The 11895-nt window shown below is 40.5% G+C and overlaps 1 long non-coding RNA gene across 1 annotated transcript; it reads right to left on the bottom strand.

Moving 5' to 3' along the window:
• Nucleotides 1-5267: 5267 nt before the first annotated feature.
• On the bottom strand, nt 5268-10728 carry LOC129844182 (uncharacterized). Its single transcript, XR_008757927.1, has 3 exons — nt 10571-10728; nt 8301-8399; nt 5268-5605 (listed from the first exon to the last, which is right to left on the bottom strand). It is a non-coding gene; the product is annotated as an uncharacterized LOC129844182 (long non-coding RNA).
• Between the last annotated feature and the right edge of the window lie 1167 nt (nt 10729-11895).

Here is an 11895-nt window from a genome sequence, read left to right as displayed (position 1 = left end):
TTATATTATTATTGGTATTATTGATAGTATTATTAATGTTCTCTCTCTCTCTAAATTAATCACCACAACACATCCCTGCTGCTACTTGATGAGGTCACTAGGTGTTGTGTTAAGGCTAGAGGTCGACCGATTAATCGGAATGGCCGAATAATTAGGGCCGATTTCAAGTTTTCATAACAATCGAAAATCTGTATTTTTGGACACCGATTTTGCCGTAATTTTTTTTTACACCTTTATTGAACTAGGCAAGTCAGTTAAGAACACATTCTTATTTTCAATGACGGCCTAGAAACGGTGGGTTAAATGCCTCGTTCAAGGGCAGAACAACAGATTTTCACCTTGTCAGCTCGGGGGATCCAATATTGCAACCTTCAGGTTAACTAGTTCAACGCAATAACGACCTGCCTGCCTCTCGTTGCACTCCACAAGGAGACTGCCTGTTACGCGCATGCAGTAAGCCAAGGTAAGTTGCTAGCTAGCATTAAACTTATCTTATAAAAAACAATCAATCAATCATAATCACTAGTTAACTAGTTAACTACACATGGTTGATGATATTACTAGATATTATCTAGCGTGTCCTGCTAGATAATATATATAATCTGACTGAGCATACAAGCATACAAGCATACAAGCATCTAAGTATCTGACTGAGCGGTGGTAGGCAGAAGCAGGCGCGTAAACATTCATTCAAACAGCACTTTCATGTGTTTTGCCAGCAGCTCTTCGTTGTGCGTCAAGCATTGCGCTGTTTATGACTTCAAGCCTATCAACTCCCGAGATGAGGCTGGTGTAACCGATGTGAAATGGCTGGCTAGTTAGCGCGCGCTAATAGCGTTTCAAACGTCACTCGCTCTGAGACTTGGAGTAGTTGTTCCCCTTGCTCTGCATGGGTAACGCTGCTTCGAGGGTGGCTGTTGTCGTTGTGTTCCTGGTTCAAGCCCAGGGAGGAGCGAGGAGAGGCACGGAAGCTATACTGTTACAGTGGCAATACTAAAGTGCCTATAAGAACATCCAATAGTCAAAGGTTAATGAAATACAAATGGTATAGAGGGAAATAGTCCTATAATTCCTATAATAACTACAACCTAAAACTTCTTGTCTGAGAATATTGAAGACTCATGTTAAAAGGAACCACCAGCTTTCATATGTTCTCATGTTCTGAGCAAGGAACTTAAACGTTAGCTTTCTTACATGGCACATATTGCACTTTTACTTTCTTCTCCAACACTTTGTTTTTGCATTATTTAAACCAAATTGAACATGTTTCATTATTTATTTGAGGCTAAATTGATTTTATTGATGGATTATATTAAGTTAAAATAAGTTTTCATTCAGTATTGTTGTAATTGTCATTATTACTGGCCGATGAATGAATTGGCCGATGAATCGGTATCGGCTTTTTTGGTCGTGCAATAATCGGTATCGGTCTCTGCGTTGAAAAATCATAATCGGTCGACCTCTAGTTAAGGCTGCAACAATATCATTGAGTTACACAGCTACTTCAGCTGTACTTTAGCTACAGCTTTTAAATGTTATAAAACAGCATTCAACATGAGGCAGACAGATCTTACATTTCTCCAGTGTGTCAGCAAGCTCCTTCTGGTTCATTTTCCTCAGGACGTGCAGTGTGATCTTCAGAGCCCCCTCTCTGGCACTGCTCTCCTGCTTCTCATCTTCAGCATCCACCACTTCCTTATCCTGCTTCTGACTCTCAAAGCCTTCTGGGAGTTCTGGACTAAGAATCCTCTTGAACATCTTCAGCTCGTTCTTCACAAATGTCATAATTTTCTCTTCAAGCATCTGGAATAAATTAAGTAAATAAGTTAAGCAAGAGACTAAATGCTTTCTCATTAACACATTAATTAATGATTGACAGATCAACTTTACTTGAGATAAACAAAAACAAATGTACGTAACAGGACCACATACACTGAATATGGAGGCCAGGTCTGTTTGATGACTCTGGGAAGACTGACCACTGAGAATCTCTGACTCTGATCTCTCCTGTTGGTTTCTGTGGACAAAACATGAGATTACATCTCCTCATCCAGGGAGTACACACACACACACACACACACACACACACACACACACACACACACACACACACACACACACACACACACACACACACACACACACACACACACACACACACACACACACACACGGAGGGAATGTTGTGCTTGTTTGATATTGTTTTAGGACTATGCAAATTGAAAAAAGGATTTGCCTATGGATTATGAAATCAACAAAAATAAATGGGAAAATGGGAGATGAGAAATGACTAGAGACAGTGTTGTTTAACTCACTGACCATGACCCATGAGTTCTTCTTACCTTTGTTCAGTAGAAAAGTCTCCCTCTCTAAAGAATATAGGTTGACGCATAGACCAGTCACTCTTCATGGACACACAGCTGGGTACAGGGGAGGCTGGTCTCTCCTGATTGATTGGTCTTCAACACAACAGAGACAAACATTACATCTCTCATCTACTCTGAGCTCAGATGGGGAAACATAAGAAGAGTTTCATTCCAAAACGCTATATATCCATTTTCAGAAATGTTGGTAAATTAGATTTTATTGTTTAAAGCATTTCTGAAATAGATTGGTGTGTTTTTCCACTATCTAATCATGGCATGGGGTTGTTCAATGACAGACATGTATTTGTTTAAAAATCACTTGATGTTTTCATTTCAGAGGGACACATAATCATGTTTTTTCCCCGCAAAATGCTATATATCTGCCTCACTCTCAAATGTGACCAATCGTAATAATGAGGCTATAAGGAGTACCAGTACTGAGTCAATATGCAGGGGTACCAGGTAGTTGAGGTAATAATGAGACTATAAGGAGTACCAGTATTGAGTCAATGTGCAGGGGTACCAGGTAGTTGAGGTAATAATGAGACTATAAGGAGTACCAGTACTGAGTCAATGTGCAGAGGTACCAGGTAGTTGAGGTAATAATGAGACTATAAGGAGTACCAGTACTGAGTCAATGTGCAGGGGTACCAGGTAGTTGAGGTAATAATGAGGCTATAAGGAGTACCAGTACTGAGTCAATGTGCAGGGGTACCAGGTAGTTGAGGTAATAATGAGACTATAAGGAGTACCAGTACTGAGTCAATGTGCAGGGGTACCAGGTAGTTGAGGTAATAATGAGGCTATAAGGAGTACCAGTACTGAGTCAATGTGTAGGGGTACCAGGTAGTTGAGGTAATAATGAGACTATAAGGAGTACCAGTACTGAGTCAATGTGCAGGGGTACCAGGTAGTTGAGGTAATAATGAGACTATAAGGAGTACCAGTACTGAGTCAATGTGCAGGGGTACCAGGTAGTTGAGGTAATAATGAGACTATAAGGAGTACCAGTACTGAGTCAATGTGCAGGGATACCAGGTAGTTGAGGTAATAATGAGACTATAAGGAGTACCAGTACTGAGTCAATGTGCAGGGGTACCAGGTAGTTGAGGTAATAATGAGACTATAAGGAGAACCAGTACTGAGTCAATGTGCAGGGGTACCAGGTAGTTGAGGTAATAATGAGACTATAAGGAGTACCAGTACTGAGTCACTGTGCAGGGGTACCAGGTAGTTGAGGTAATAATGAGACTATAAGGACTACCAGTACTGAGTCAATGTGCAGGGGTACCAGGTAGTTGAGGTAATAATGAGACTATAAGGAGTACCAGTACTTAGTCAATGTGCAGGGTACCAGGTAGTTGAGTTAATAATGAGACTATAAGGAGAACCAGTACTGAGTCAATGTGCAGGGGTACCAGGTAGTTGAGGTAATAATGAGACTATAAGGAGTACGAGTACTGAGTCAATGTGCAGGGGTACCAGGTAGTTGAGGTAATAATGACACTATAAGGAGTACCAGTACTGAGTCAATGTACAGGGGTACCAGGTAGTTGAGGTAATAATGAGGCTATAAGGAGTACCAGTACTGAGTCAATGTGCAGGGGTACCAGGTAGTTGAGGTAATAATGAGACTATAAGGAGTACCAGTACTGAGTCAATGTGCAGGGGTACCAGGTAGTTGAGGTGATAATGAGACTATAAGGAGTACCAGTACTGAGTCAATGTGCAGGGTACCAGGTAGTTGAGGTAATAATGAGACTATAAGGAGTACCAGTACTGAGTCAATGTGCAGGGTACCAGGTAGTTGAGGTGATAATGAGACTATAAGGAGTACCAGTACTGAGTCAATGTGCAGGGTACCAGGTAGTTGAGGTAATACTGAGACTATAAGGAGTACCAGTACTGAGTCAATGTGCAGGGGTACCAGGTAGTTGAGGTAATAATGAGGCTATAAGGAGAACCAGTACTGAGTCAATGTGCAGGGGTACCAGGTAGTTGAGGTAATAACGAGGGTATAAGGAGTACCAGTACTGAGTCAATGTGCAGGGGTACCAGGTAGTTGAGGTAATAACGAGGGTATAAGGAGTACCAGTACTGTGTCAATGTGCAGGGGTACCAGGTAGTTGAGGTAATAATGAGACTATAAGGAGTACCAGTACTGAGTCAATGTGCAGGGTACCAGGTAGTTGAGGTAATAATGAGACTATAAGGAGTAACAGTACTGAGTCAATGTGCAGGGGTACCAGGTAGTTGAGGTAATAATGAGACTATACGGAGTACCAGTACTGAGTCAATGTGCAGGGTACCAGGTAGTTGAGGTAATAATGAGACTATAAGGAGAACCAGTACTGAGTCAATGTGCAGGGTACCAGGTAGTTGAGGTAATAATGAGGCTATAAGGAGTACCAGTACTGAGTCAATGTGCAGGGGTACCAGGTAGTTGAGGTAATAATGAGACTATAAGGAGTACCAGTACTGAGTCAATGTGCAGGGGTACCAGGTAGTTGAGGTAATAATGAGACTATAAGGAGTACCAGTACTGAGACAATGTGCAGGGTACCAGGTAGTTGAGGTAATAATGAGACTATAAGGAGTACCAGTACTGAGTCAATGTGCAGGGTACCAGGTAGTTGAGGTAATAATGAGGCTATAAGGAGTACCAGTACTCAGTCAATGTGCAGGGGTACCAGGTAATTGAGGTAATAATAAGACTATAAGGAGAACCAGTACTGAGTCAATGTGCAGGGGTACCAGGTAGTTGAGGTAATAATGAGACTATAATTGAGGTAATATGTACATGTAGGTCGGGGTAAAAGTGAGAAAAAAGTAGGCAATCAGGATAGAGATTACATCTCCCATTCCAGGGAGTGCACAAACACACACACACACACACACACACACACACACACACACACACACACACACACACACACACACACACACACACACACACAGGGAATATTGTGTTTGTTTAATATTGTTTTAGTACTATGAAAATGGACAAAAGGATTAGCCTATGGATTATGAAAACAACCAAAATAAATGGGAAATGGGAAAGGAGAAATGACTAGAGACAGTGTTGTTTAACTCACTGACCATGACCCATGAGTTCTTCTTACCTTTGTTCAGTAGAAAAGTCTCCCTCTCTAAACGTTATAGGATGTTTCATAGACCAGTCACTCTTCATGGACACACAGCTGGGTACAGGGGAGGCTGGTCTCTCCTGCTTGATTGGGCTTCAACACAACAGAGACAAACATTACATCTCTCATCTACTCTGAGCTCAGATGGGGAAACATAAGAAGAGTTTCATTCCTAAAAGCTATGTATCCATTTTCAGAAATGTTAGTAAATTAGCTTTTATTGTTTAAAGAAGTTATGTTTATGTTAAGTTATGTTTATATTTTTTTGCTAAATGAGGAGATGGCACGTGGGTACCTGCTGCTATAAACCAATGAGGAGATGGCACGTGGGTACCTGCTTCTATAAACCAATGAGGAGATGCTGCGCAAACTGCGTCACAAATAGAACTGACTTCTAGACGCTCGTTGGCGCGCGCGAGCAGTGTGTCATTTTTAATAACGAAATTCATTTAGCAACGCGAGCGTTGTAGTCAGCCCCGTTAAAAGGCTGGTGTCGTTACTCTGCCTTCTCCGGGGGCATGTTGAGGTAAATTTACTAACCGGGAGGGTTGAATTATGTAATTTATTGGTGGGCTGGAAGACGCGCTCTTGTCTTTTCTATTCCGAGATTGTTTACTCGCAATATCAGATATTAAGATGTGTTTTATAATGAATGTTTACTGAGGTTGAGGCTCTGACTAGTGATTATTTACCCGGTGTTCAATACCTGCTATTGAGGCGCCCTGAAAATAATATTCAAAAGATTGGTCCTTGGACACAGAGGGGTTAAACACTAAAGTTACCGTCCATCTAGTGAAAAGAGGAGAACCGGACAGAGGTAGCCAGCATCCGTCAACGAGAGAATGATGTATTGTTAGCTAAGTTAACTAGGATGTTGCTGGTATAGTAGCTAGCTAGCTTACCGAACTGTACCGACTAACTTGGCTAGCTAGCTGGTCGTTCTGTACCTCGTCTCGATGAAAATGACGAATCCGGTGAACCACAAATTGAAACAAGGATAGAGAGTGAAAAGGATCTGGCTACACTCATACTGTCCCTGACCGTAAATAAAAAAAGGAAATTGAACACTGAACTTCGGTGTCTCAACACTGTAGTGAACTCCGTCGTTATTCTCCAAGATCACCTCAGACAACTCTGCGCGTAACCGGACAATATGCTTGGCGCCACACCGAACGGGGACGCGGACAGTTCTGTACGGGGACGCGGACAGTTCCAGAACGCGGACATGAGCAGTGCAACACAATCAACTAAACCCAGTCTTTACATTGGGTTACATTAGTAATATTCATTTTTTATTACTATGTTAAACAAACATTCAAAGTTTTTTTATAACAATGTTTTGAGATCTGGGCCCATATCCACAAAGCTTCTCAGAGTAGAGAATTGATCGTATAAGTGCTGAGAATAAAGACATTTTACACTTATGGGTACAAATTAAAGCTATGCATGAAGTCTCTAGTCCCACCTAGTCAGCAGATATTCAGGACACCTCGTGAGCTGTCCTAAGTAGTTAAGAGTTAACAGCAGGTGTCTTGATAATACTATAGAATAATGCAGCGAGTAAGTGGTTCCTGCGCCACATGTAATTGCTTTTTAGTAGTTAAAAATAATGTTTTTATATTTCTATATGATCAACCCATAAATAATATAGACCTACATGCAACAGTATGTCTTGTGCTTTTGACATTGACTTGTATATAAAAAGTATGTATAACAAGCGATACCATGTATGTCTGCATAGTATTTTGTCTTCATTTTGGCAGATTAACTCTTATGCTTATTTCTGAAGATTAACTCAGGTTTTCGCCCAGCGGATAAGGAGTTGGAGCTGTGGCTGGAGTTGGACCTGTGGCTGAAAGGTGGCTGGTTTGAATCCCGGGCCAGGCGCTGGAAAAAAGGGGCGGAATTGATCTGACCACTGGAGGGCTGCTGGGTTCACATCCTCAAAACATTCACCTTTCGTTGATCAGAACTCTAGAGGTTCTTCTTCACTGAACCCAAAAATATATATAACTTTTAGTGGTTCCATATATTAAGGAAGTGATAGAAGCCTTTTTGGCTCTATAAGGAACCTTCTTTTCTAAGAGTGTATAATAAATACGTTTTTCTTTTGATTATTCAATTATCTACATCATGTTATTTCAAGTTCTCCCTTTGGAGCACAACATCACGTTGTTAAATAATAATCCTAAATTGGGCATGGATATAAATATGGCAATTGAAGGCATCTGGGGGTGTAATATGTGTTCGATGAAAATGAACATTGTTGCAACGTTGTAGGCAACATTATTGGCAAGGGACTTGATGCTACTATGCCAAAGATATTTAGAGTTGTTAAACGGGTGTGAAGAGTGTGTTGATATAACGGTAATATTGTCAAAATTCTGCTTGTAACAACAATCACAATTGATTTAAAAAATATGCATTCATTTAAATTAGGCAATAATTAAGAGTAGGCAAAGTGGTCGTGTCATGTGAAAATTCTATCAAATGTCTTACATTGCAACGAGTACAGTCAGGGTGCCGTGGAACCCCTGCAGTACCTCCACAGACCCCGGATTGAGCACCCCTGCAGTACCTCCACAGACCCCGGATTGAGAACCCCTGCAGTACCTCCACAGACCCCGGATTGAGAACCCCTGCAGTACCTCCACAGACCCCGGATTGAGAACCCCTGATTTAGCAGATGCTCTTATCCAGAGTGATTTACAGTAAGTGCATTCATCTTAAGATAGCTATTTATTTTGGAAATAAACTTAATAAATTCTTCATAAAATTGTCATCCTACCTCTTAGCTTTGGTGTCATGTCCCCCAGAGAGATGCATTTTAGAGGCAGGGCCCCCCTCCTCTCTCTCCCCGGAGAGACTCATTTTAGAGCACTGTCCCCTAAACAGAGATCCAGCATGTAGGTTGTGGTTAACACAGTGACAACTAATTCTTGAATGTCAATTGTTCTCATTTATTCATTATCTCTTTGATAAATAAAACATTTACTAACAGACATAGAAACAGTCAGGTGATTTAATGCATCACATGAACATGTAGTTGTGACATTTCATCTCCATGGTAACTGTCAATAATAATAATAATAAGTCACTGTTTGTTAAGGTAGTTATAGACAGTACAGCAACAATAATAATAATAATAATAATAATAAGTCACTGTTTGTTAAGGTAGTTATAGACAGTACAGCAACAATAATAATAATAATAATAATAAGTCACTGTTTGTTAAGGTAGTTCTAGACAGTACAGCAACAACAATAATAATAATAATAATAATAAGTCACTGTTTGTTAAGGTAGTTATAGACAGTACAGCAACAACAATAATAATAATAATAATAATAATAATAAGTCACTGTTTGTTAAGGTAGTTATAGACTGTACAAAAACACAAGGCCATGTCTCACAACTATGTGTATTCACTAACAGTAGGATATTTATTGTCTTTGAGAAATATATTTTGAACAACTTTCTATTTTACTTCACTACATTCATAAAGAAAATGATGTACTTTTTACTCCATACATTTTCCCTGACACCCAAAAGTACTCGTTACATTTTGAATGCTTAGCAGGACAGGAAATGGTCTAATTCACACACTTATCAAGAGAACATCCCTGGTCATCCCTACTGCCTCTGATCTGGCGGACTCACTAAACAGAGAACATCCCTGGTCATCCCTACTGCCTCTGATCTGGCGGACTCACTAAACAGAGAACAACCCTGGTCATCCCTACTGCCTCTGATCTGGCGGACTCACTAAACAGAGAACATCCCTGGTCATCCCTACTGCCTCTTATCTGGCGGACTCACTAAACAGAGAACATCCCTGGTCATCCCTACTGCCTCTGATCTGGCAGACTCACTAAACAGAGAACATCCCTGGTCATCCCTACTGCCTCTGATCTGGCAGACTCACTAAACAGAGAACATCCCTGGTCATCCCTACTGCCTCTGATCTGGAGGACTCACTAAGCAGAGAACATCCCTGGTCATCCCTACTGCCTCTGATCTGGTGGACTCACTAAACACAAATGCTTTGTTTTTAAATGATGTCTGAGTGGAGTGTGACCGTATATTAAAAAAACAAGAAAATGGTGCCGTCTGGTTTGCTTAATAAAAGGAATTTTAAATTATTACTACTTTACATTTACTTTTGATACTTAATAATATTTAAAACCAAATACTTTTATACTTTTACTGAAGTAGTATTTTACTGTGTGACTTTCACTTTTACTTGAGTCATGTTCTATGAAGGAATCTTTCCTTTTACTCCAGTTTGAGAACTGAGTTCTGTTTCCACCACTGTTCTAACGTTCCACATGAGACACAGTTTCAACAGACATTCTGGAACTGCGTCGGCTACAAAGTTACTTTACATTTCATATCAGGAAATAAAGTAACGGTCTCTGGGTGAATTCGTGTTGCATTGCCCGACTCCCCGGGTGAGAAGATTTTGCGCATTTTAGACCATTCCATTGGTCCTTAAAATAAATGTCAACTCCCCTGTAGCACCGGGCCATGCAAAACGAACTTCCCACTGTCGCAGCGCACTGAGACACAGAGTTCTACGCGTTTCTTCAAGACATCTCTCTTACATTATTTTTGATAAACATATAATTTACTCGAAACCAAGTTTAGCTGTGTTTTTTTCCTCCAAAATGTGAGTTACTGGAGGACTTTAATAATTGTAAGCAGTCCTACAAACCCAAAAGGTTTTAATTTGAGAATGTTCATTTGTATGCCTCAAATATTAAACTGTCTTAAAATATTTGCTGATTAGTTGAATCAGGTGTGTAAGTGCTGGTAAGAACAAAAGGATTGAGAAACCCTGAGATAAACATAAAACCATATAATTGAAAAGCTCCTCCACCATCTTTACCAGACGTTTTACTGATAACATGTCGGCCTACTGATTAGTTTCCACTTTGAAAACTGCTGTCTGTCAGCAACTCAGCTCAAGTAGCAGTTCTACTAACTAGTAATATCTCATTACAGATATTAATTATCTTACTCTGTCCTTTAGAATAGATTATTTTTCAGAAATACTTACTTTATTTTTCAGTTCTCTCCATGTAGTGTTTTCTGCTCTGTCGTTTCAAAATGGATCCTGAACAAAAGAACAACTTTACTTTCTGTTTCAGCTCAGCCGTCTCCCCACCCTGATAATAAAGTGTTTTATTGGTATCTTCCACTAGATGGCAGTAAACACCTGCTGTAACTAGATTTTACAACTGTGTTCGGTTTTATACAGGCAGTGTCCAGAGGAGGAGTGCTGATCTAGGATCAGGTCCCCCTCCCCATGTAATCTGGTTCATTATGATCTAGGATCAGGTCCCCCTCTCCATGTAATCTGATTCATTATGATCTAGGATCAGGTCCCCCTCTCCTTGTAATCTGATTCATTATGATCTAGGACCAGGTCCCCCTCTCCATGTAATCTGATTCATTATGATCTAGGATCAGGTCCCCTCTCTCCATGTAATCTGACTCATTATGATCTAGGATCAGGTCTCCCCTCTTCATGTAGTCTGATTCATTATGATCTAGGAGCAGGTCCCCCCTATCCATGTAATCTGATTCATTATGATCTAGGATCAGGTCCTCCTCTCCATGTAATCTGATTCAATATGATCTAGGATCAGGTCCCCCTCTCCATGTAATCTGATTCATTATGATCTAGGATCAGGTCCTCCTCTCCATGTAATCTGATTCATTATGATCTAAAAGGCTAAACTGATCCTAGATCAGCTCTCATACTCTTTATAAATACTGTCACAGGTGACTCTTCAAGATGAGGATCATGATTTGTAAAACAAGCTTTATTCTTTAAGAATCAATTAATAACTTTTGGCAATGTCTTCAGTAACCGAGTATTCCAGGCACTCTCTTCTTATGAACCAGTTGCTATTAAATAAAGAACATACTGCTTTATAGATCCCAGCCTGACAAACAATTGTTTGGTTCTTACTTTGAGCACTTGCACTGGGCCTCCATTGAGTCCCCATGTGTCAAGCAGTACAGAGAAACACCCTCTAGATGACAGCAGAGGCTCTTGGATCTACCCTGTCTAACCACCAGTTTAGTGAACTCGTTCCATCAATATGTCCATACTATTTCACAACCAATTAGAGGTCTTGACCAGCAATGTCCCATTGGGCTCAACCAAGCCGAGAGTGAGGTTCTAGAAAGAGGACTGACTTTCATACCAACTCCTAAACAGGTGGACTGACTTTCATACCAACTCCTAAACAGGTGGACTGGGGGGAGCTCCGGAGGGATCTACACGTCTATCATAGAAGATTAAAGTTATCAGATCATTTTGAATATGAAACAGATTTTCCTCATATACTATTTCCAAACCCCTCACATTGGGAA

This window comes from Salvelinus fontinalis, unplaced genomic scaffold (assembly GCF_029448725.1).
Source record: "Salvelinus fontinalis isolate EN_2023a unplaced genomic scaffold, ASM2944872v1 scaffold_0190, whole genome shotgun sequence".
Taxonomy (NCBI): domain Eukaryota; kingdom Metazoa; phylum Chordata; class Actinopteri; order Salmoniformes; family Salmonidae; genus Salvelinus; species Salvelinus fontinalis.
The sequence above is the reverse complement of the archived record's forward strand: the minus strand, read 5'-3'. Positions and strand labels throughout refer to the sequence as shown.